At 41.1% G+C, this 25,937-nt stretch overlaps 1 protein-coding gene across 1 annotated transcript in view; it reads right to left on the reverse strand.

Moving 5' to 3' along the window:
- Positions 1 to 19,849, reverse strand: part of LOC145998994 (uncharacterized) — a 157,901-nt gene extending 138,052 nt beyond the window's left edge. The window contains exon 1 of the mRNA XM_083135847.1: positions 19,668 to 19,849. The gene's annotated coding sequence lies outside the window, so the exon portion shown is untranslated. The remainder of the gene's footprint in view (positions 1 to 19,667) is intronic.
- Positions 19,850 to 25,937: the final 6,088 nt, after the last annotated feature.

Below are 25,937 nucleotides of genomic sequence, written 5' to 3' on the forward strand. Positions count from 1 at the left end.
AATCATCACGAGTTTAGATTTGTACTGCGAATGTTGTCAAAATTCAATCAACGTTGTTCGTTCTCAATGCTAGAATCTTATATAGATTATTCTCTAAAACGAAAATCGATAATCCTATGCCAAGCCCCCAAGGCATTCAGGCAATTTCTAATGTTCGCGTGGATAGCAACGCTCGGTAGAACTTTTCCCGTCCCCGTGGAGAAATTGTGTTTCCTCGCTCAATGTAACATTTTCATCACGGACCAAACTATCCACAGCAACCCCTCCCCGAACCCATTCACCTTGCATCCTCTTCCGCCCGAAGAGATTCTATTTTTTTTCAGCTTTCCCACGGTTCTGAATAAAGAATCCATTACATCCCCGATAACAATAGAATTAGAAGCGGATGCGGCGGAAGCGAATACAGCAGCATCTTCCGCTTTTGAGTTTTGTGCTGGGGTCGCCGCCCGTTTCACACACCACACCCTGACGGGGCGTGGAATAGAGGCCGAGGGGAAATAATCGAGAATACATGCATGGGTGGAACTATCAACGTCCCGTTTATTGTTATTTGTCCCCCACAGGATATTGTGCGCATCACAAAAGTTTTTTGTTGAAAAAAAATATAACATGAGTAAATCAGTCAACAAGGGTTTTATTTGCTAGGACATTGACTATAGCGCTTATTGTGTTTTCACCAAAGAGAGTCGCGTGGAGTAGGAAGGAGGGAAGGAGAAAAAAGAGAGGAGTTTTTATATAACGTACCAGTTTCTTCTTTTGTACATCATTATCATAGTGAACGTCAATCGTGGCAGTTCAGTATTCTTAATTGTTTGTCTGGCAGTATACATATATATCATCGTGGAAGTTTTAGTGAGCTACAAGTTTTATTTTGAAGTTTCTCTATCTCTCTTGAAAGGTGAACGTCAATCGTGGCAGTTCAGTATTCTTAATTGTTTATCTAGCAGTATACATATATATCATCGTGGAAGTTTTAGTGAGCTACAAGTTTTTATTTTGAAGTCTCTCTCTCTATCTCTGTTGAAAGGTAAGTTTTTATTTTTTCATGATATATTAATATTTTTTGTTTTGCGTCTGACACACACATATTCAAAGGAGTCATAAAAAATTGACACACACTTACATGTCGTATATTTTTAACCCCCTACAACAGTGCACACACACATACATACATACATACATACTGTTCGCGTCTAATATATATGTGGAAGGAAAAAATATCTAGCATTTTTCAACTTTTTTTTCCTTCTGTTTCAGTGCGCTTTCCACTACCATCACCACAACCCCCCCAAAAAATTTCTCTGTATATATATATAAATAACAGAGAGAAAAAATGGAATCGCAACCAGGTCCCTCCGGTCTTTGCGTTAAAGTGGCATGTCGCAACTGCGGAATATCAATTTCTAAACCTAATATTGCCAGGCATTTGAAAAAATGTCGTCGACCGGATCATGATGTCCTAGTCCCGCCGGCAAAGAAATCTCGCACTGATGGGCATGAATGCGGTGCTTTGAATAAAAGTGCACGCATCATGACCTATAAATCTGGAAGCGACGAAAAATGTGACTCGAGCATCTTCCTCGACAATGTGAAATCTCTGGTAGTCGATAAATTACGTGATTGCCTCGTCAATGTTGCAATTAAAATTCATCTCGTCTTGACCCTGCTGTATGAGAAAGTTGTCTCGTCCGAGTCAAGTACTTTTAGCTTTTACGTAGGGTGTGAAGCCTTACACGATGACAATAACGAGAATCTTGACGAGATAGTGACACGGCTATTTGAGCACCTGACACAAAAACAAGAAGAGTTTGAAGGTAGAGGAAGTGGGTGGAGTCTTTGCGGTCACAACCACATGTTAGAACTTCGAGTCTGCAATTTCAAACCATTACGCAGCACTCAAAAAAAAACAAAAAAACAAAAAAAGCAAAATGCAGTGTTGAACATACAAAGTAATGATCAGAAGAGTTTCCTATGGTCTGTCATCGCCGCATTACACCCGTCTAATAATAATAACCCCCAACGCCTGTCCAATTACAGAGGATATGAGGGGATATACGAGAATATGATGAGAGGAATTTCCTATCCTGTGCCCCTGAATAAGATCAATCAATTTGAAAAAAACTATAGAGAGGAAAAAGGAAAAGATATCAATATTTCTGTTTTTGGGGTTGACGATTGCGACAATATTCGTGTGTTAAGACCTGTTAGAAGCCAGAATAATGTAATTCGACTCTTGCTTGTAGATGGCCGTTACAGTTTGATACGGAATTTCTCAGGATTAGTAGGAAGACAGATCAGCAAGAATCGCGATAAGATCGAAATTTGCGATCGATGTTTGAGAATTTTTCGCAGGGGTAAGAAGATGAGAGAACAGCACAAGTGTTTTGGCTCCGTGAATGCAGAACCCGAAGATGTCATGCCGGAACCCGGAACCAAGATGAAATTTCAGAAACACCAGGCTCTTCTCCACCATCCCGCTGTCCTTTATGCCGACTTTGAAAGCTTCCAAGTTCCCATGACGTCTTGCGACCCTGATCCCTCTACCTCAAGCACGACCCAAATTTTTCACCACGAGCCTTGCAGTTTCTCCATCTACGGAGAAAAATTGAATGATGTCATCTTGTATTGCGGACCCGATGCGGCAAAACATTTTGTTGAGAAGATAGCGGAATGCGCGAGAGAACTTGCACCCAGCCTGAAAGGCTCTTACGTTTCTCCACCTGCTCTCACAACAGAACAACAACAGAGACATGACGCGGCGACAAGATGCGAGGAGTGTAACCAGACTTTCACCGCCGAAAATTACAAGGTCGTCCACCATAACCACCAGAATGGATTATTTCTAAGCACCATCTGTAATTCGTGCAATCTCAAGATTAAGGAGTCGCATTTTGTTGCCGTGTTTCTGCACTACACGGAGAAGTACGACACGCATCTCTTCGTCAAAGAGCTCCACAACATAACTTCTCGAATCAGCATCATTCCGAGAACGAGCGAGAAGTATATTACAGTGAGAGTGTGGATCCCTCTCGAAGAAGGAAAAAGTGTGGAAGTGCGAATCCTGGACTCTTACAATTTCCTGTCCTCCAGCCTCGCAAGCCTTGCATCTCAACTTGGCGACGAAGATCTTGTGGCCACCAAGCAAAAATGTTTTTCGGGGAGAGATGAGAATTTGAATCTGTTGCGTCGCAAGGGCGTCTACCCCTACGAGTACGTCAACAATTTCGACAAATTTGACGAGACGGAACTTCCACCCCGGGAGGTATTTTATTCTTCTCTCACGGAGGACGTCTGTTCCGAAGAGGACTACGAACACGCTCGTAGTGTGTGGACGGCATTCAATTGCCAAACTTTTCGCGATTATCACGATCTTTATCTGAAATTGGACGTGACACTTCTGATGGATATTTTCGAATCGTTTCGTAAGAGATGCATCACGATATACAAGTTGGATCCTGCGTATTTCTTCACCACGCCGGGATTGACTTGGGAATCGATGATGAAATACACCAAGGTGGAACTGGGACTCATCGCAGAGAAGGAACAGTATGCTTTCATGGAGAGTGCGATACGCGGTGGCATCGTCCAATGTCCCCGACGCCATGCTCAGGCAAACAATCCTCATACGCCTGGTTACGATGCATCGAAGCCCAACACCTATATTGTCTACTGGGATGTCAACAACCTGTACGGCCACTCCATGTCCCAGTGTCTTCCCATCAGCGACTACGCGTGGATGACCGAAGAGGAACTCTCCTGCGAGGATTTTCTCAACTGGAGCGAAGATAACGAATGGGGCTGTTTCTTGGAAGTGGATCTCGATTATCCCGAAACACTTCACGAGAAACATCATGGATTGGCCCTGGCCCCCTCCAAAAAGAAGCCACCTGGAGGATCGGAGCCAAAACTCATACTAAGCATGGAGAACAAGCGGAATTACGTTCTGCACTACCGACTCCTCCAATTTTACATAAGTCACGGCTTGCAGTTGAAGAAAGTTCATAGAGGATTGAAGTTCCGACAGAGCAAGTGGCTCGAACCGTACATAGCCGAGAACACGCGACGCAGAGCGCAATCGACATCGCCTGCAGACAAGGATCTGTACAAACTGTTCAATAACGCCATCTACGGCAAGACGATGGAGAACGTGCGTAATTACATCGACGCAACGTTGGTCACGGACGAAAAGAAATTTGAAAAGATCGTCGCGTCACCCTACTTCAAAAACTTCACTATTTTCGACGAGAATCTAGTATTCGTCGAGAGGAACAAGAAGCAAGTGATGCTCAACAAGCCGATTGCCATAGGTGCCACTGTCCTTGAACTATCAAAATTGCACATGTACCAATCGTACTACGATCAGTTTCAACCTTTTTATGGAGATAACATCCAAATATGTTACATTGACACGGATAGCTTCATTTTTCTAATCCAAACACCAAGCCTCGAACATGATCTGACTAAGATGAAGCATCTGTTTGATTTTAGCAACTTACCATCAGGCCATCACTTGCATTCGGCAGAAAACAAAATGACGATTGGAAAGTTCAAAGATGAAGCGGCTGGTAATTACAGCAGCGAATTTGCGGGGCTTCGTGCCAAAATGTACTGTGTAAAGATTACAGAAGAAAAAGAGATCAAGAAGGCGAAGGGGGTGGGAAAAATAAGTACCAGCAAATTTAGCATGCAAGACTACAAAGAATGCCTTTTTCATGGTAAAAGGCAACTCAGCACCGATCATCGCATTGCAAGTAAATTGCATGATTTGTACACGACGCGCGTAACCAAAGTAGCATTGGATGCAACGGACAACAAGTTACGTGTTCTCGATTGTCAAATCCACACGCGAGAGTGGGGGCACTACAATAAAAGCGATAAATGTGACGTGTGTTAACCGTAACCTCATAGCCATGAAGTCCGCTGTGTTTTTGAAGAAGAATAGCATACGGAGGAAAAGAATGAAAGAGGGAGCCCTCGGGCGATGAAAAATAAGAGTTGAATTTAATGAGCCTCAGTTTGGAGCGGGCTTAACAACATAATAACAGGTTGCAACTTTTCATCGCCCGAGGGCTCCCTCTTTCATTCTTTTCCTCCGTATATTTTGAAGAATAGCAAAAAAGCACAATGTGTTAAATAACTAACAAGGACAATGAATCTCTTTGGTTTTCGCAAACAAAGCAAGATGGACACTCCATCAGCAAATTCTAATAACCTCTTACCTTCCGTGTTATCTAAACTCAATGGTCTACTAATTGTACATCTTAATAGTATATGGACGGAAATAAATAACGATGTGGGCAAGATGTTTTATGTTTTTAATAACAATTTACATTTCTATGAAATTCCGATCGACGGGAAACTCCAAATCACCGTGAATCCGGAGAACACAGGCGAAATCAAAATTTCTACCGGCAAGAACATTTTTCGAATGAAGCACGACAAGATACTTTCTAACATTACGTACGATGTGTCTGCAGGAGATTATCTTTACGTGGAACTCCTCGGAGACTACGACAAACTTATTCCTCTCTTCGTAGAATTACGAATCGTCTATCCTATTATAAATAACCGTTAACCAAAAATGCCTAACGACATTTTCGGCAACACCAAGCGTGTGGACCATGCAGAAGAGATTCTCATGTTGGACATTCGAGTTAAGAAGTTGAGGACTGATTTGATCGCTTTGCAGGAAACCTTAAACAAAAGTTTAGAGTCGGAAATCGCTACGCTCCAAACGCAATGTCTCGACCCCATTCTGAAAATCGATTCCGAACTGAAAACGCTGATAAAAAATTATGTCGACGTACCTTCTTACGACAGCGTTCAAAATATACAGTTGAACGTGGATTCGCTTCAAAATGATTTGGCCAAATTACAACAATTTCAATCGAAAAATGAAGATTTGGAAAAATTGAAACTCGAAATCGAAGAACGAACTTCCGCAATAGAAAAGAATTTCTCTGAACTTCAAACTGTGGTGAACGATATAGACGCAGAACGCTTGCATGTCGTCGTTTCCAAATTACAAGAAGAATTCACCAGCACGTTGGAAGAAATTAAATCCAAGTTGCAGACTTTGGAAGATACAATGACGAACCTACCATCGTCGGACGAACTGCAGGTCATCGGTAAAAGCGTCGCGAACATAAAAATTCAACTGGAGGCTTATCAAGATTTCGAACACATTCAAACCACCATCGCTACGCTTCAGGCGTCTCTGGAGTTGATCAACGAAGAAATTAAAAATATTCACGCTGAAGCAAGTGTGTTGACGAGTATTCAGGACACGTTAAGCACAGTTCAGCAGAAGATCCAATATTTGGAAAATTTGAACGTCGAATCCAATCTTACTCATTTTCATCACGTACTGGACAACATACAGGGTGACTTGGAATCGTTACGGACGAGCGTGCCTTCGAGGGAAGATTTGGAAAAATTGAAAACGGCGGTGACGGCACTATCCGATTCGAACGACATCAAAAGCTCATTTAGCGATCTCGAGAGTAAAGTGGCCAATCTCCCCACCTCCAAAGAATTGCATGCTTTGAAAAGAAACATATCTCGAATGCTGAAACGACTAGAAACGGAAACGGCGAACGTGGAACAGATTCGAGACGAACTTGCTTCGCTGGTGTCGATGCTGCCCACTTCGCAGAGCGTCGCCGACCTTCACACGCAGTTTACAGAGATGCGAATCATCGTGAACGATCTTACCGAGAAGAGCTCGAAATTGAATCAAGTCGAGAACCTTCAGAACATTGTGGTCAACATCAGAGATCAAGTTGGAGTGCTGGAATCAACGCAGGAATCAACGCTGGCCACTTTCGGTGCCAAGTTGCAAGAACTCAACGAAAGCTACAAGCAGTTGAACGTGGAAGTGAAAATCAAACCGTCATTTTCTACCGTAACGGATACCATAGTCGAGCATTTGGTGCCCGTACAAAACACACTAGGTCAGCTTCACAGCAACCTCGTTAGCATCGATACTAAATTCGCTAAACTGCATTCTCTGCAAGCCATCGAAATCAACAGCGTACCCAATCAACAGAGAATCTCCACGTTCGTCGAAGGTAACAAACTGTACATGTTGCATCCTTATCATCCGTACTACAAGTTTCTCCTCGATGGTACGATTCAGATAAACGAATTTTCGTACTGGTCTCACGGCAGAAAAGCTAGCGTTCCCACCATGACTTTGATATCGAATCGTGGTGTCCAGAAAGCAGGAAATATTCCTCTGGCACGTTGGAACGAAACGCGCAACATATATGAAATACACGAAGACGAAGATCTCACCGTTTTCGACGTGAGTGCCGGCGATAAGCTGATCGTTCAAAACACGAGCGAAGTACCACCCTCTTTGAATCCCATCACGCTTGTGCTTCTCTTCAAACGTAATCTCTAAAAATAATAAAAATGTCTAGGCAAGCTATCGTCCAAGAATTGCATAAACCTGCACGCCGCAACTACAAACGTTTGGCTGTGGTAACCAAGGGAATCGACGACCTCTGGGAAAGTGACCTCGTGGAGATGAGTAGCGGCAAGTTAAAAAACGTACATAAATTGAACAAGGGCAACAAGTACCTCCTCACCGTCATAGACACGTTTTCGAAATTCGCATGGGCTCTACCTTTGAAGGCGAAAACGGGAACATGCGTCACGGAAGCATTCAAGACAATTTTTCGCGAAAGCGGCGGCAGACAACCACGGTTTCTGCACACGGACAAAGGGAAGGAATTTTACAATGCCGTATTCCAAAAGTTTATTCAGAAACACAACGTTCAACATTACTCGACCTTCAGTGACGTCAAGGCCAGCATCGTGGAAAGATTCAATCGCACTCTGAAATCGCGCATGTGGTCACGCTTCACGCTTCAGGGAAGCTACAAGTGGGTCACTATTCTTCCGGAACTTGTTAACGACTATAATCACACACGGCACGCAACGATAGGCATGAAGCCAGCTGACGTTACCAGGTCTGACGAGCAACGTTTAATTTCTAGCGTTTACTGTCCAAAATACACGCCCACGACAAAAAAGGCTAAATACAAAATTGGAGAACAGGTGAGGGTCAGTAAATTGAAGCGAACGTTCGACAGGGGTTTCACACGAAACTGGAGCACCGAACTTTTTACCGTGGTTCGAGTTCTACCCGGGAACCGTCACACGTATATAATAAAGGACAGTGGCGGTGAAATTTTATTGGGGCGCTTCTATGAAGAGGAACTCTCTAAAACTAAATACCCTGACACGTACCTTATTGAAAAAGTTTTGCGCAAGAGAGGCAACAAACTTTTGGTGAAATGGCTGGGGCTTCCGGAAACAAGTTGGATCGATTCAAACGAAGTGATTCTATGAGTACGTGGAACGTTGTGAAACGTTTACCTAATTCGGAAAGTCAAACGAGAAAAAAAAAGAACGGCGAATTGCTTCCCGACAGCATCCGCTGTCTGATCGTAGGTCCTTCGGGGTGTGGGAAAACGACACTGCTCGTGGACAATTTTCTCCTCGCACCGAATTGGTTAGATTGGAAGAACAGGCACCTGTACGTGTTCTCGAAAAGTTTGGAGCAATCCAAATACCAGCAACTGATGAAACTGTACGATGGTCTGGACATTGCAACGTTCGCCTCGGAAATAAAACCACTTGACGATTGTCGTGAAAATTCAGTCGTTGTGTTCGACGACGCCATCCTGGAAAATCAAAATGAAATTCGCAACTTTTTCACGCAAGGTCGTCACAAAGGAATGGATTGCTTCTACCTAGCTCAAACGTTTTCCAAAATTCCAAAACAGTTAGTACGCGACAATGCTAATTTCATATGTTTGTTTCGTCAAGATCACACCAACCTCAAGCACGCATACGATGACTACGTAGGCGGAGACATGAACTACAATCAATTTTCGGAAGGCTGCTCTTCTTGCTGGAACGCTGACGATTTCGGATTCGTGACGATCGACATGACGAGGAAACCCAACGACGGAAAATACAGAAACAAAATCAACGACTTTCTAAACGTTGCAACGTTGTGAGAAACGACGTATATAAATAACGTCATGAGGAAACGAAAAATTGAAGACGAAAATCTCAAGCTTCGCGATTACCTCGCGAAACGCTTCAAAGGTTGGAAATCCGAGAATCGCGGATTCTACGAAGAGAAGAAACGTCAGGATCAACCTGTGATCGATGCCATCAGCGGTCTAGGTAAAGAAATTAAAAGTGTCACGGAACAAAATAAAAATTTGATTAATGAACTCGTACCGCTCGCAGCTAAAAGTTATGCTGTACCCACGCCCATTTCGAGCATTCCTTCGACACCGTTCGAACTGAAGGATGCACCGGTACGACGTCGAGCCATTGGTAGCACGTCGTCTTCGGATAAAATCGAGTTGGGACCTTTGGCACGAGACTACCTGAGCACGGGGAAGTTCGACAAGGATGAAGTGTTCGGATTGTATCCCAGCATGGAAACCAACGAAGGCGGCGGTGTGGTGTGGAAGATTGGGAAATCGAAGGTGACCTTCGAAGGCAACGACATTAAAGTCAATTTAGGCGACAAGGATAGTTGGACCAGGTATCCGGGTACGGTGGGACTGTGGGAACTCGTCGCCAAAAAGCAGCCGAAAGATTACACCGACGAAGATTACCAAAGTTACAAGGAAATTCTGATCATGACGGATGCCTTGTACCAGAACAACGACGCCTCGCAGAATAGGGTGAAATCGAGCAGCGGCGAGAAGTACAGGAATCTCATCAAACCGATTTGGAACCAGGTCAAAACAGGCAGCGGCGTCAAACGCTACAACACGTTACCCAAAGAATTCGTTTGGGTGGATGATGTGAGGAAACTCGTGGACCGATTGTTGGTGATAGCCGGCGAGGAGAATGCAGGCAACCGTAATTTCTACAACGAGAAGGTTGGCATCGTGGACATGATCAGCACGAAACTTTCCAACTTCATCGTGAACGACGACAAGGGCATAGGTTACCTGATCAAAATCATCAACACGCTGCCTCCTAAATTTTGGAACGTGGCCGAAGGAAAGGGGCTTGTGAACGACATCATCAACAAGTTACCTTTCGAGATGCATTTACCTGGCTACCAGTACTGCGGACCGGGTACCAAACTCGAGAAAAGATTGGAGAGAGGAGACAAGGGTGTGAATCCGTTGGACGCGGCATGCAAAGATCACGACATTGCTTATAACACCACGCAGACGGATCTGGATGCACGTCACGAAGCAGACAGAAAGTTAGAGCACGCAGCTTTCGAAAGATTCGTCAGCAGAGACGCATCGCTGGGTGAACGGGTCGCCGCACTGGGTACCACCATCGCCATGAACACGAAACAAAAATTGGGGTGGGGTATATAAATAACATACCGTAAAAAATAAACATGTCTCGTATAACTGATTTGCCACCCGAGCTACTATCTAAAATATTCAAAAAGATAGTAAACGGAGATGTTAATAAACTTCTAATCATAGCAAGAACAACGTCGGAATTTCGCATCCCTTGTGAAATGGTTCTCAAGAACCATCTTCGGGAGATCAGCGGCCTGAGGTGTGGTGATCTCAACATTCTGCTTTCGGCCGCGGGGGAGAAATTGAACGATAGGTCGGACGAACTGTACGAGGCAAGGCAGGGAAGAAGGCGGTATACTGATGATTGGTACAAGTCTATGCAGGAGACGGAAGATATCACTACGCACATCCTCGCGTTTTCCGAAGCACGAACTTTCTTCCTCTGTTAAAAAAATAATAATATATATACGTGTCAAAAAAACTTGATATATAAATAACACACATCGTAAAAAAAAATAATCTTCGGTATATATAAATAACACACATCGTGAAAAAAACAATTAAATTTCTCTAACACACACACTGAAATTTTTCTCTTCTTCGATATGACAACTGAAAAAATGAGTGATCTCCAAGCATTAAAACAAATGCTAAATTTGTCAGTCGAGTATGTAAAAATTCGGGAATTGGAAGTCGACAAATCTTACACGATAACTTCCGGTTCAATCGTTTCTACCCAGTATGGCCCCAAGGTACGCCTGTTGCTCAACGCACAATACAGTTTATTTTTACCAGATCGATATGTTAATATGTTATCGGACGAGAAGCTATCTATTTTAATTGAGAACAAAACTCGAATCGTGTACAAGGGGACAAAGGAACTTTTTGGCAAGAAAACAAAGCACGTAATAGAATTTGTGTAGCGACTGCGGGGCCGTGAAAAAAAATCTTAGAATATTTATATATAAATAACATACCGTAAAAAAACTACACAAGAAAAAATCTCAGAATATATATAAATAACATACCGCGAAAATAACACATAGAGCATCAACATGAAGCCCAAGGGTGTCGTGTACCAGATACCATATTCGAATCTAAAAAATCTAGGTACCCTCGATGGGTTACTCACCAAGAAACAACGCGAGAAGAAACGTTCTTGCTTGTCGAAAGGACATGGAATGAAATTGCTGCTCAGCACACCTCAATTGAAAAGGTTGCAGCGTTCGCGGAAACAGCAAAAGATTGGAGGTTTCATATTCAGCATCCCGGCCATCCTGGCAGCATTGGGGGCCGTTGGAAGTTTGGCCGGCGGAAGTGCCGCCATTGCGAAAACCGTCATCGACTCGAAGAAGAACAAGGCGGAATTGGAAGAACAGAAACGTCACAACCTGGCCATGGAGAAGAAGGGGAAAGGTATAACCAAAAAACAAAAAAGCAACCTCGATGCTTTGAAGAAATATAAAAAAAAGAAACAGAAGCACTCACCAACCGAGACATTGAATCTCTGATCGAACCGTTACAAATCAAACACTTCAGAGGAGTTTTTATGTCCGACTCGTTACCTTCAAGCGTGAAAAAAAGAGAATGTGGAGTAGTCAACTTGGACGGTCAAGAAAATCCAGGCACGCATTGGATATGTTACCACAAAAACGATAATGATAAAGCATTCGTTTTCGATTCTTTCGGAGGTGTTCCACCTACAAATTTAGTTCATTATCTGAAAACAAGCAAAACCTCCATATACTACAACGACGAACGCATTCAAGATTTCGGAGACGTGAACTGCGGTCATCTCTGCCTCTCCGTGCTCGCGTTTCTCTCTAAAATAAATAACCCTACGATCGAGGATTTCCAGAAAGCATTGTGGAACCTCAAACAGCATCACTAGGATGGGCGTGTTCCATCTCACGAGCGAATCTTCAATCTTGAAACTCACGCTGCACGACGACATTGTCTATCCTAAATCCGTGGCTCTGCGTGCATTCTACAGCATGTACCTCATACCTAATGTTACGCAGCACAACAACAAAATTAGCGTGGGAAGCGAACACATCGTCGTCACGCCAGGACAATACAATCTTTCCACTTTGCAAGCTCAGTTACCCAAAGGTACGTACCTTTCTCAAAATTCGGTCACGCACAGAGTGGAAATCCTGTCGGCGACGGAGACCGTGGACCTGGGCACCATAGGAGAACTTTTAGGTTTCGAGAACAACACAAAACTCGAAGCTGGCATCAAGCACGTGGCAACAAACATTCCTAAATTTTTGGCCATAGAGACTCTGAACGTACACTGCAACGTGGCAGAAGGTATGATCACGAAATCCTCGGACGGATTGTTAGGAAGTCACAAGCAGACGGGAATCATAGCCACTTTCAAACCAAGTTCCGAGTTCATGGAACCGATCATCTACACGTCCTCTTCGCCGATCTATTTTCCAGTATGTCGCAACCGCATAGACGACATAGAGTTGGTGGTGACGAACGAGAAAGGAGACGTGGTGGATTTCGCAGGTGCCACTACGACGGCCATCGTGGAGATCAACGTATAATAAATAACCATACATGTAAAATGGAGCAAATCGAAAGTTACGAATTGCAATCTTTCCCTCCCAACCGTCGCACGTTCGCCAATCTGAACGAAGCGAACAGGGAGATCGAATACGACGTGGACGTAGGCGACGGGTTCATTCATCCTCACAGAGCAGACCTCTACCTTCAATTCGACGTGGTGAAGAAAGAAAGCGGAGACGCGTTTCCCGCAGCAGCAAACTTGATACTCGTGGACAACTTCGTGCCTCACCTGTTCTCGCAGGTGGAGGTGAGGAAACACAACACCGTCATCGACAGAATAGATTATCCAGGCATCACGTCGACGGCAGTGGGAACGTTGAAATTATCCAAAACGGACGCAGCGTACTATCAAGCGGGAGGATTCGATGCCGGGACCAAAATATCGACGAGAAGTCACACGGTGCTCTTTCCCATGCGTCTGCTTCCAGGATTCTTCTCCGATTACAAGGAGATCATGTGGAAGGGAGGACTGAGAGTCACGTTTCGAAGAGCGGCCAACGACAACGACGCACTGATGCGATACGCTACTTTGGGCCCGGACGGCACCACGCCGATAGCCAACACTTTACCCGAAGCAGCGAAATGTGTCATCCAAAGCATGGAATTGAGAATGCCGGTGGTGGAATACGAAACGAACTACGCCCTCAAGTACAAAGCGGAGATCTTGAAAAGTCCGCAGGTACCGATTCACTTTCACGGTTACCAGTGCGTGCAGAAGATGGCGACGGGAAGTCACATGGAATTCGACGTGACGACGCAGTTCAACAACATACAGTTCGACATGCCAGATTTTGTCGTAGTGCTCTTTCAGACCGGGAGGGACAAGAATCAGGAAAAAGATTCCAGCAAGTTCGACGACTGCAAGATCAAGAACGTTTATCTGAAGAACGGACGCAATGAAGTGTTCCCGCGCGAGAATTACAATCTTGACGTGACCAAAAACGATTACCTCAAACTTTACGAAGCGTTTTCGGCTTACAAACGCGTGACCGAGGGAAGTGTGGACATGTACTACACGCCTAGCGAATTCAAAGCACGGAGACCCATGACCGTCATCAACACATCTAAGAGAAAGCAGTTGGTGGTCAACGATCGAACCAACATCAAGGTCGTCTGCGAGTTCCACGATGCCTTGCCCGAGGATACCCTATGCAGTGTCATCCTGATTGCAGAGAAGTCCTTCGCCTACGACGTGAAGAACGAGCGGGTCACAGAGCAGTTTTAACAAGTTTTTATCATCTATTTTCTTGCACAATAAGAAATTTTCTGCACTAGCACAATCAGTTACAATAGCACAATACGAATTTCACTAGTTCAGATCAGTTACAAATGTCAATTTCATTAGTTATCACTTACAATATTTTTTTGCACTATAGCACGAGACAATCAGAAAATTTGCACAAAAAAAATTTGTTGTTGTTTTTACACGTGAAAATTAACAATAAAATTTCTTTTTTATCGTTTCAGATGCTGTCGAAACATCAAAAACACATACACACACACACTAAAAAAATAAGCATGCAACTTTATTTGTAACACACACACATACATTCTCCATCTTCATCAAGAAAATATTATAATAAACATAATCATTTTTATCTATCTCATAATAAAACTCTATATCCAAAAAATATCACAACATCAAATAACACTAGAGTCGTTAGTACACGTTGCATGCATTACGGAGGTCCTCTGTAGGGTTTCATGGAAGTTTGGGGGAAAAAAAAAACACGTGAAACTCTACAGAGGTGCGGTAATCTATAACCGCAGCCATTAGAAAACTTTTACATTTTTGGTTGGGCACCACGCACCCTGGCGAGGTTATAGGGGCCAGGCATCCTAAAAAACAACAATTATTATTTGTTTGTTTGTTTGTGTTACAATACATAAGCGCGCGCACGTATGTGTGTGGCACATCGTTCCCTCCCCGAGAGAGAGGTTTACGTAGGTCGCAATATATATAAACATTTGGTCCCGGACTTGGAAAATTACGATAAAATACACTCATCTTTCAAAAAATAAGAGGTTAAGAGGAGAGGTTTACGAAGGTCACGATATATATAAACATTTGGCTCCGGACTTGGAAAATTACGATAAGGTGCACTCATTTTTCAAAAATGAGAAGATGAGAAGATGAGAGGAGAGGTTTACGTAGGTCGCAATATATAAACATTTGGTCCCGGACTTGGAAAATTACGATAAAATACACTCATCTTTCAAAAATAAGAGAATAAGAGAATAAGAAAATGAGAAGATGAGAGCGCGCGCGTGTGTATATGCCACATCCTTCCCCCCCGAGAGAGAGGTTTACGAAGATCACCATATATAAACATTTGGCCCCGTTGATTCCAGCACTCCAACTTCATCTCTAATGTTGACGACAATATTCTAAAGGTAGAGAGAATGAGAGAATGAGAGAATAAGAGGATGAGAGAATAAGAGGATGAGAAGAGAGGTTTACGAAGATCACGATATATAAACATTTGGCTCCGGACTTGGAAAATTACGATAAGGTGCACTCATCCTTCAAAAAATAAGAGAATGAGAGAATGAGAGAATAAGAAAAGAGGTTTACGTAGGTCATGATATATAAACATTTGGTCCCAGACTTGGAAAATTACGATAAGATGCACTCATCTTTCAAAAAATAAGAAAATAAGAAAATAAAAAAATAAGAGAATAAGAGAAAGATGGGAGGATGAGAGGAGGATGAGAGGAAGATGAGAGAATAAAAAGAGAATGAGAAAGATGAGAGGATGAGGGGATGAGAGCTCATCTTTCACTCATCACTGCCTTTTTGCCCCCGTGAAACGTCGTCAGCGTAATAAATGAGGCGCGGAACAGGGAGAGAAAGTGAGTTTTTCAACTTTTTGTGGTCGTTTGGTCAAGAAATCAGAGTTGGGGTGGGAGTCACAAATTTACTCTACTAAAAACATCGAAATTTGCAATTAATCATCTACAATATGATCTGATTAATTTGGAAGGTGTAGGGGTGTAGTTTCCAAATGTTATAGGTAAGTTGTTCTCCCTTACGTCCGACACACCCCATCATCTCCTACCACATCCCTCTTAAAATTTTCATTAGGGCCAAATTTATGGCCATTTTGACTGTAAATTGACTCTTACAGCACCAAAATGCAAAAATCTGCCATCCGTCTAGCAAATTTTATATTTCTATCTCTGGTAAATTTCTGACATACTGATAACCGATACTGGTGCAGGCATGTGCATGACGTCATACAATGGGACTTAAAAGAACAAGTGGATTAGCTCGTGGAATCAAATCCGCACCCAGAAAACATTTTTGAATACCATTAGAGTTAGAAAAATAGAGCTAAATAATATCCTATTTTTGAAGAAAATTAAGTCTGAGGGTTGTTCTGACCGCGAACAAAGAGAACACACACGTTTTGGGGAAAATGACGCAGTAAAAAACAAGGGGGGAAAACGAGGTATTTTTATTATTGGTAATATAATATTCCAATTTTTTTATATTTGGGACATATGGTTACAAAAATTTATTGCAAGTGATATTTTTTCGGAGGAAGGCAGTGGATTTTGTCATTTGAGCAATTTGCATCTAAGAAAAATTGAACGAAAACTTTTTTTTTCTGTCTTTTCGTTTGGAAGCTGGGAAAATGAGTCATAATTTTCTATAACTTCTCTCTAGAAATCGATTTTTCAGGGAAGCAGACGTACACCTAAAAAAAATATGTAAGAAATCACAAAAGTTAGCTATGCATGGCGTTGAGAGGATGTTTATTTTACTTACTGAAACGTTATATGAGAATTTTAGCTGAAGCTGAGATCGAACCTGGGTCTTTCGCATTCTGTGCTTTTGTTCCGTCACTCAGTAAGATTATTTCCATAACATCCCTGACTGTTGTGCATTTGCAGCTTGGGAGCGAGTCACAACTTCCGAAGCAGCCAATCAACAAGCGAGGTACTGAAGTCATTCCAACCCGGCACCAATCGCGGACCCTCTTCCTCACGCTCCTCGCTGTCGGTAGGCTCACTAGCTAGACTCGCGCAGTCAGCCAGAGCTGTTCCGAAAATAATCTGACTCTACAAAGCCAACAGGGGCGTTGCTGCTGGGTGGGGGAGGGTGGGATCTAGCACACACTGCCCTCCCAAAGAGGTTACATATGGGAAATTTCGAAAGTAATTTGTTGTAGAGCAAGTTATCTGCTATCACACACGTAAGTTCGTGGATATAAAGAGACAAAGAAGGAATGAAAGAAACGGATAAAGGAGAGAGGAAAAAGAGCGAGGAAGAGAAAAGAAATGGGAAAGGAAGGAAAAAAGAAAGTATGAAAATCAAGTGAGAGCTCACCTATAAATATTTCGTCCAATCTTGAGCCAATATACCTGGCGACGCCGCTGCAAAGTCAGTCTGTTCAGTTACCACGGTTCTTTACAATAAAAACCTACCGATGCCATGGCGAAAGCGTTGGGGATGAAAGTGCAGCCCCAATGTTGATCTGTAGCAGTCGTGCTAAAATGAACCGCATGCGGGTAGTAAAAGTATCATCTTACAGAACTTCAGTGAATATTTTCGTGCTGAGCAAAATGTTTGTTTGGTGATAACTCACTTGTATGCTATGCGAGAATTTCTCACTTTTTTTTACGACTATCATGTCCGTTGAAGTCATTGAACTTTATAGGTGTTTGAAACCTATGCAAGACGCTTAGCAGTTGATTTCAATACAACTCCATGTGCTTATGCATGTGACATCTTGGGAACTTGAACGGTTATAAACATCCCTTTGTGGTGCAGAACCAGCCTAAATTCCTGCAAATTCGCTTTTAGTCGTTCATTCAAATATGGTGGCTCATACAGGGTACCTCCCCCCCTCCCGCAGCTTCTATCTAGCACCGTCACTGGTGACGACATAAGATTTTTACGATTTAATATTGGTTTTGAAAATTCACTAAGGCAGCAGTGGTGACGGGTTCCCATCCCGGCATGGGCGTTCATTGTGAGTGTCCCTTCAACAATTTCATTATATCATTACTCATTCTATCGTCGTGATTAGTGAAAATAAGCAGAAAAGCGACGTAAGATAACTTAATTCAATCAATTGAGCAACAAGATTCGTCGAAACCATTAGATTTTGAACACCCCTTTCATAACCGTGGACGAAACAAAAAATTGTTTCCAGCAAAAGTTGATGGAACTAAGAACTATTAAATCAGATCTCACTTGACCACCTTTATCATTTGAAATTCCAGGTATCCTGCGACAAAACTTTATAAATACACAGACTCTTGTCCCATGGGCCTTCTTTATGAACGTCTCTTGTCCATACATTTGTTTCAAAACATCTCCTGTCCAACCTTTCGACCAGAATTATGATTTTTTATTTTGTTTACTTTACTTCGTTTCTTTCTGTCACTTTTGGCTAATCGCGAAGATGTGGATGAGTGATGATATTGATGAAGGGACAATCACAAAGAACGTCCATACCCAGGCCCCTGATGAACCATTGGAAAATGATGGATTGTACGGGGACGACAGCTGTGTCCACAATTCTTAGTAGCACAAGGATAAGTTTACCCCAAATAATACGTTCTGTAGACCTTTAGCACATTTACACACTTTTATTGATTTGGCGCACATTTTCTTCGATGGACTGACGAACACTCCCATCGAATGAGGGGTAGCGGGAGATGCAAAACACCCACCCACCCCTTCACATATGTAGTAAGTGAGTACGTGTATGTGCGACATTTTAGCTTTCTTTTCACACCATGTTGACAAACATAATCAATACCAGCTGACTATCCACCTCCTAGCAAGGGTAACGAGCGCTACCCCTGGTGCTGAGAAAATGCCCATTCGTCAAAATCGCACATTTTGCACCCCTGTAACTTCGAAAATGCAAAATATATGGATCTGCAACTTTGTTTAGGTTACAACAGGTGGCCTTTTCAGTAGTCCAAATTTCAAATGAATCAAAAAATGTAAGGTTGAGGACCTTGATTTGACATGAAATGAACGGACATGTAAATTTCACAATAAAAATACATTTTAATTTGAAGATTTGACCAAGCCAGATGGGGCTGTAAAGGTAGATATTACATGTCTGTGTTCTATGGGGATACACAATAAAATATTTCGTAAATACCATTTTTAACCTTTATTTTAAAACTTGTTAGAAGACAAAAATGGTAATCGGTGGTTATTGGGGGGGGGGGGAATTTCCACTTACCACTTTGGTTTTTCCAGAGTTCTTTGCTGATTTCATTTCAAAATATATATTTTTTTATCAAAATTTCGGGAGGAGCTGTAGCCCCGTCGGCCCCCCTTGCGTACGACAGAGTCACGTAGCCCACCCACACTAGAAAGTCTAGTGCCGTCAATGGTGAACACTGGATCGATTGTAAGAAACATGATTCCCTTGAAACTTGCTAACTGCCACTACTCAACAAAAGCCATATAAACAGTGAGATTATTGATCTTAACATGCGAAAGCGCTTGCAATTATTTCCAGCCAGCGCTATCAAACTTTTTACACACTTTTCAACGTAGGGAAACCGTTTACCTTTCGATATTAAATAAAACGAATGTGTTTTGTCGCTTGAACGTTCTCATAAACCTGACCGAAGCATACGTCACCGAAAGTGACCTTAGCCTAAACATGCACGTGTCCTATAAAGGCTGGCTTAATTTCCATCAACGTGCAATTAAAGGATGTAAATCTTAAAAGTACCGCATCACCCAATGAAAATGTAAAGCGTTAAAAAGAAGGTTTCAGTTATACAGAGTTCGAAAGTTGAACTTACCAGGTTGGATGCACTCTTCAGTGAAAACTCTTGACGTCACACGTTACCACGCCATTGAAACGCTTAATGTTTACATCCTCTAGGGTTGATTTGCTTCTGTTGTCACGCACGACTAACGGTTACCATGGCAACGAACAGGTGTACGTTAGATAGGTGGTTGCAAACCTACCCCTTCCGCTAACATAACAGTCTTGAAGCTTGTTCTCTGCATCGCGCAGCGGACTGGTTCGAACCGTTAGGAAAATGTCAAATTACACCAGCTCAATGTCCGAAGTCGATTGCTCGTTACACAACATCGTCCAACCTGAACGCTGTTCTGTGGTCACTGAAGTAATATTCAGCAAAGCATGGCCACACGCGCGCTCCGAAGCTCTATCTCAATACATGTTGACTCAAGCACAAAGCCAATCTAGACGTTTTATCTGATTTGAGTAAGGAATGCGCCGAAAATCTTGCGGCGTTGCGAAAAAAGAGTTCACTTTCGCCTTTTAGGTAGAAAGTGTATTGCTTTCTGACTTCTGGCATGTCAATTCAGGGCAGACACTAGGTGGGTGCGAGGCCTGTGACATACAATATACGCGGAGCATATAACCAAAAAACTTAAGAGGTTTGAAAAATGTCATTCCTTAGTCTGAGAAGTATAGGTGTACTATATTATCACAATATAAACATTATTACATTTAATAAATAATTAATTAACCTAACAGCAATAAGCAGAACAAGTTTAAGGTTAAAACCAATAACTATGAGAGCTAATAAAAGCTTCAACTATTATTTATTTTCATTTCCCATGCGTCATTGATGGGACGTTCATTATATTTAATGATATAACTATATGTATAGGTGGGCTTCATGTGACGTCAGGATTCGCATCGCGCGCCGCCATGTTTGCGGTGAACTTATTTGTCGTCTGCAAGGAAATACCCAAGGTAACTTAATATACTATAAGGTAGCGCCATCCGAAAATTGCTGATCATGCACGAACGCGTGACGTCATGTGGGAGGATCGGTTATGCTCGGTGCCCCTTCGGTTATGTTCGTTCGGGGCTTGGCAGAAGCAAACGGCCGCTATCATTTCTATGCGAGTTTCAGAGAGGGAAAGTGTTTCATTACTTTGAGGGGTAAATATTAATTATCATACTTCGGGATGGTATTGAGGTATTCCTTTAATGATTAGTAACATAATTAAAACATGCTACTTTTAAAAGAGGGGAAAATTGCACATGCAAAAGTATTGTAAAAATTCATTTTTCTGAAACATCATCGATATATTACAAAGAAGGTTGTCCGTGTTCTAATTAGAATTTCAGATTTAATCATTTCATAAATCGTATTATGATTTTAATAAGAAACGTTGCATGCTAAAGAAGAATTGCATAGTGAAAGAGTTACAAAGAAAGAATTGATTGACAGATTTGGTTTATTTTTGCTTTTCTGTCTTTTTTAAATATGAAAGGAAAACCCATAAGAGATAGTCCCCCCTTTCTATCTCTTTCTTTGTTTCCACAAACCGGCCTCCTTGGCGTAGTGGTTAGCACATCGCACTTCAACGCCAGAGGTTTGGGTTCGAATCCTGGCTTGGGCATGGATGTTTGTGAGTGTTCATTCATCATTTCATCACTCATCCATATCTTCACAAATTAGCCAAAAGTGGAACAAGAAGCGAAGTAAAATGAAGCAAATCAATCAATCAATATTTGTTTTCACATATACTACCACATTTACTAAATTCTCAATTTTCCCATTAAGGACAAATCAATATCTTGCCCGATTGGATTCGAATCCGGGACCCCTGGCGTCGAAGCGCGATGTGCTAAGCACTACGCCAAGGAGATCGACAGAGGCCTCCGAGGTACTACGGGCTCACAGAAAGTCACAGGAGTACTATCGGATTATAAATTATGGATATTAGAGTTTGGATAATAAATAAATAAATTATATAATATATAATCTATAAATAAAAAAAACACCCGTTCTTTATTTATAGAATCTCAAAGAGAGCGATAGTTTGCCAAACTAAAAAATAATCCTATCTTGTTCTCACGATAATAAAAATATAGAAGGCATAATAAAAAATAAATTGGTAACTATAGATTGACACAGAATTGAATAAGCTGAATTTTGATGGAACTCGTTTTTATGTGGTTCTACTGATTAACTTTTAATTGGAGTCCAAACTTGAATAACCGTAATTTCTAATGCGATAGTAGTACGGTATAATCTATTTACAACATTTAACACAACGCAGTGCAAATGCCTAATATTTAGTTTTCTGACTAAATAGTTCCTTCTTATTCATTCAGAACGTTGCAATCATTTCCAGGAACATTTCAAATTTTACATAACATCAGAAAGTATTAAAATTATACTGATATACTTAAAATCCAATCTTTACCATTCACCATAATGTAACTTTATTTTTGAAGTTATCAAGTGAAAGAAGCAATATACAATCTAGATAAATTTTTACTCTGCATTTGATACTTACTCTAAATTCGAAAGAATTCCCAACCTTCTTCATATATTTATTTACTGTACAATAATTTACGTACGGATCAAAGTTCCACATGCAAAAAATTTTTGAAAAGTTTTATGTGGAGGAAGAATGATGAAATAGTTTGTAAGATAGTAGTTTCAGACTTTGAAAACGCAATTCCAGTTTGTAATTTGCAGATATTTTTAATTTCTCTGGTTCAAATTTGGCTGCAAGTTATCGTTGTCATAGTTCTAATAAGTATTTTTTCGTATTAAGAACTTTACATACAAACGCGTGCTGAAGATGAGTCAAAGTGTACAAGTACTAATTTAACTAAGTTAACCCACTCGAAATACTTGATGAGTACTAGGAACATCAAACTTAAATGTCTTAACCTACTAATTCAAGCCTATAGAAATAGATTTTTGATCACACGGTAAATGAAACGCTTTGAGAATATCGATGAAAATATCTTAGTTTAATTAAACAATAAAGGAGAAAAGTTACATGAACTCACAATGATTGACCGTGCAAGTGTACGAATTATTATTCGTTAAAGGACTTTGTCCGTAGATTTTCCATTTTCATTCCCATGTGTGTCTGAGTTATATAACCCGAAAATATACTCCAAGGCTGATATGCGACACACATTTGTACATTAACGAAGTAACTTGCATTACACTAATCTTAGATCTTGCTCTTTTTGACAGAAATGTACTACAAAGAAATAATGTAACATCCATTGGTTTATATTGAGTACAAGGGTACAAAATTATTCACAATATATTTGTGAAATACCAAAATTGAACAAAGTTGCAAACATTTTAATGATGGGTGTAAAATTCACTTATGCAATATTTACCATCGTGCATACAACGCTATGTAACTCGAATTGAAGATGTACTAAGTGAATTTCATTTCGAATAGCGTGAAAGTTAGTACACGATCTTCGAAATGCCCATTTCCGACAACGTTTTTCACAATAATGTGAACATACAAATCACAATCAACATCGGTCTGTGTTAAATGAAATTGTTAATAATTATAAATCCGACTTACATAAAATGTACTTAACAAATCAGTTAGGCTCACTACGTACTTCGCACTAGTTGAACACATTTTCAAGATATTGATGACATCTCTTGTAGTACTGTCGGTTAGGTTACGTTCTAGATTTTGAACTTTTTTATTTGGTTAAAGCGGTTGAAAGAGGTTGTTCGTAATCTTTAATTTATTTGCTTCATTATGCAGATGTGTATTTCTCCTTTGTAATAGATCGAATATGTTTTCCAACAACGAAACATTGCTTGCAGTTTGTGTATATACCAACGTCTATATATTTTTCACTCTTTTGGCAGCATAGTCTTTAGCCTGTTTAGGGCACGTTTCCTTATTGCGTGTCTTTCGTAGCGTACAGCTCTGCAAACCTTATCAGCACGTCCTACAAGCGAAGCATATTGTGAAGATAAGTGTTTAGGAGAACTCGAGCCAAGCGCCAAGCTCCCTTCTAGCGTCGTGAGCAGGAGGCAAGTTTTCCCAGAGGGTGAACGAGAGGGGAATTCCCGTTTACGATAAAAATAAATTATTCTATTCCCAGTGAAAGTAAAACTACTTTGTAAATATAAAGCGTAACTATCATTTTAATTTACGTAATTTGGTATGAAGACTTACTTTACAAATATAAGTTCTTTGGACTTTCTGTTTACGCTACGGTGTTGGGTGAATCGACAAGACCATCAGCACTCTGACCAGAAAACGAAGTCAGAACTACAGTACTCCGTAATTTTCAATTTCACTTACACTTGTCGATGAAAGGAAGGAAAACCTAAGTTTCGTATAAAATATGGAGAATGTACAATGAAATAGAAGTCTCTCTGCACGAACATAGGCTAATGTTTATAAAAAATGCCGGTACACCACAAATTTCCAACCCTGGCGGAAATGCAGTGTTGCTGATATGCTGTTCGTCCTAGTGGGTAACACCGGGAGGCCGGCCTCAGGAGCGCGTTATAAGCATACGTACAGTACTCGTAAGATTAGGCTTCCCGCATATACCACCGTAGGACGGAATGTGAAGAGAAGAGGCCCCAGCAAATGTGCCTCACTCCGTGGAAAGTTCGTATACTGATTGGACACGGTTAGAATCTTTTTGTAATTATCATAAATGAAAATTCCAAACTTTTCCATTGCATTGCATGTGTTTTGACGAAATAAGTAAATACACATTTAAAAGAGTAATGGCGTGGGTAGGCCCGGCCTCCTCGCCTCATAGGACGCTTCACCACTGCTTCACATACCAACGAGCACCCCCTGGGAAATACCCACCACGTAGCGTTCGTTACACCTGCGCCAACTGTACGTTTGTTGTTAGTACTGTGTAAAACGTCGGTAACATTGCATAAAATTAATGACAATGTAGTGCCATCTGGAAATCGCGGTAATTCATATGTTCAAACTGCGCAATCGACAGAAAAAGCGAAGTTCTGCATTGTAGATCCATATGAACTGGACAATGACGAAATGAAAGGGCCTAAACATTTGGCCAACTGCCGTTCACGTTGTGCTTATTTATTTGACCCAGTTGGAGTCAATTTGTTTTCGTACTTTTTAGTGGTTAGGATTCTGCCTGAAACATTTACAACAACAATAACAGTTTGTGTTAATCAAGTAAAAAAGTAGAAGTAGGCCTATCAAGATGAATTAAACTTTGAAGAATATCATTTTTATCGTCAAACTTATCGGAAGTATCAGCACCTTTCTACCAAAAAACAAGGAAACACTATTGCAAGTATGATTAAGCACACCAGTTCGATCCATTTGTACTAAAAGCCCCAAAGAAAGGTGGCATATGAACTTACCTGAGATGAAATGTTCACTGCATACTCTGTAATTTTCGCTTTGTTCATTAATGTTGGCACGATTTACTTTCGCCAACCAGACGACGCGGTATTTTCTGATCAACATTTATCGAGTCCCGTGCGTGAAGCGCACCTTCTGTTCTTTCTCGGAAAATTCGAGGATAAACGTGTTTCCATTCAACGGAAAACTGCACAGTACCATCGTAACAAGGTTGAAATCTCCCGCCCGCCCTCTTGAATTCCGTATGTTTACGAGAACCGGCCGCAATCATGGCTGCTCGATCCCACAATGCAACAGTTTGTGACATAGGTGAAACACACCTATTCAACGTCACACTATTATTTTATTTTACCTATCAAAGTGACAATTTTTAATCATATCCAATAACATTATCACAATTCTCCTTTGTTTAATTTTCATTGAATTTTGACGCTGGAGTAAATTTACATTGTTCCATGTGAAATAATATTTTCACTTCAGGTTTTCATTCTATAAATTAAAAGAAATGTGCACATGAACTATTCTTGATTGAAATATTTGAACACGATTTTCATGCAGTACATGGTTTAGAATATGATTTCAATAATTTTGGATATGTCAAAATAATCCATGAAGTCAAGTAAAACCAGATTAGTTGCTTCTTTGGAAGGATAGGTGCACCATAACTTGTAATAAACCGTACACAAACAATTATTTCTACCTGTCGTGGGGAGGGTGTAAAAAGTGTAAAAAGGCACTCATATTTAAATTTAAAATACAACTTTCGACATGGAATTCATAGCCAGACATAATCAATAGTTGCAAAAGGCCGGCTTTTTTGAATTGATGTTTTTTTCTGAGTGCCATCTTCATATTTCAGTGGATTTATTGAATATTTTATATATTAAACATACATTCACATAATTAGAGTATTTCTATGCATATACGTATATCGC

The sequence above is a fragment of the Lepisma saccharinum genome, chromosome 14, assembly GCF_977018435.1.
Source record: "Lepisma saccharinum chromosome 14, izLepSacc3.1, whole genome shotgun sequence".
Classification (NCBI taxonomy): domain Eukaryota; kingdom Metazoa; phylum Arthropoda; class Insecta; order Zygentoma; family Lepismatidae; genus Lepisma; species Lepisma saccharinum.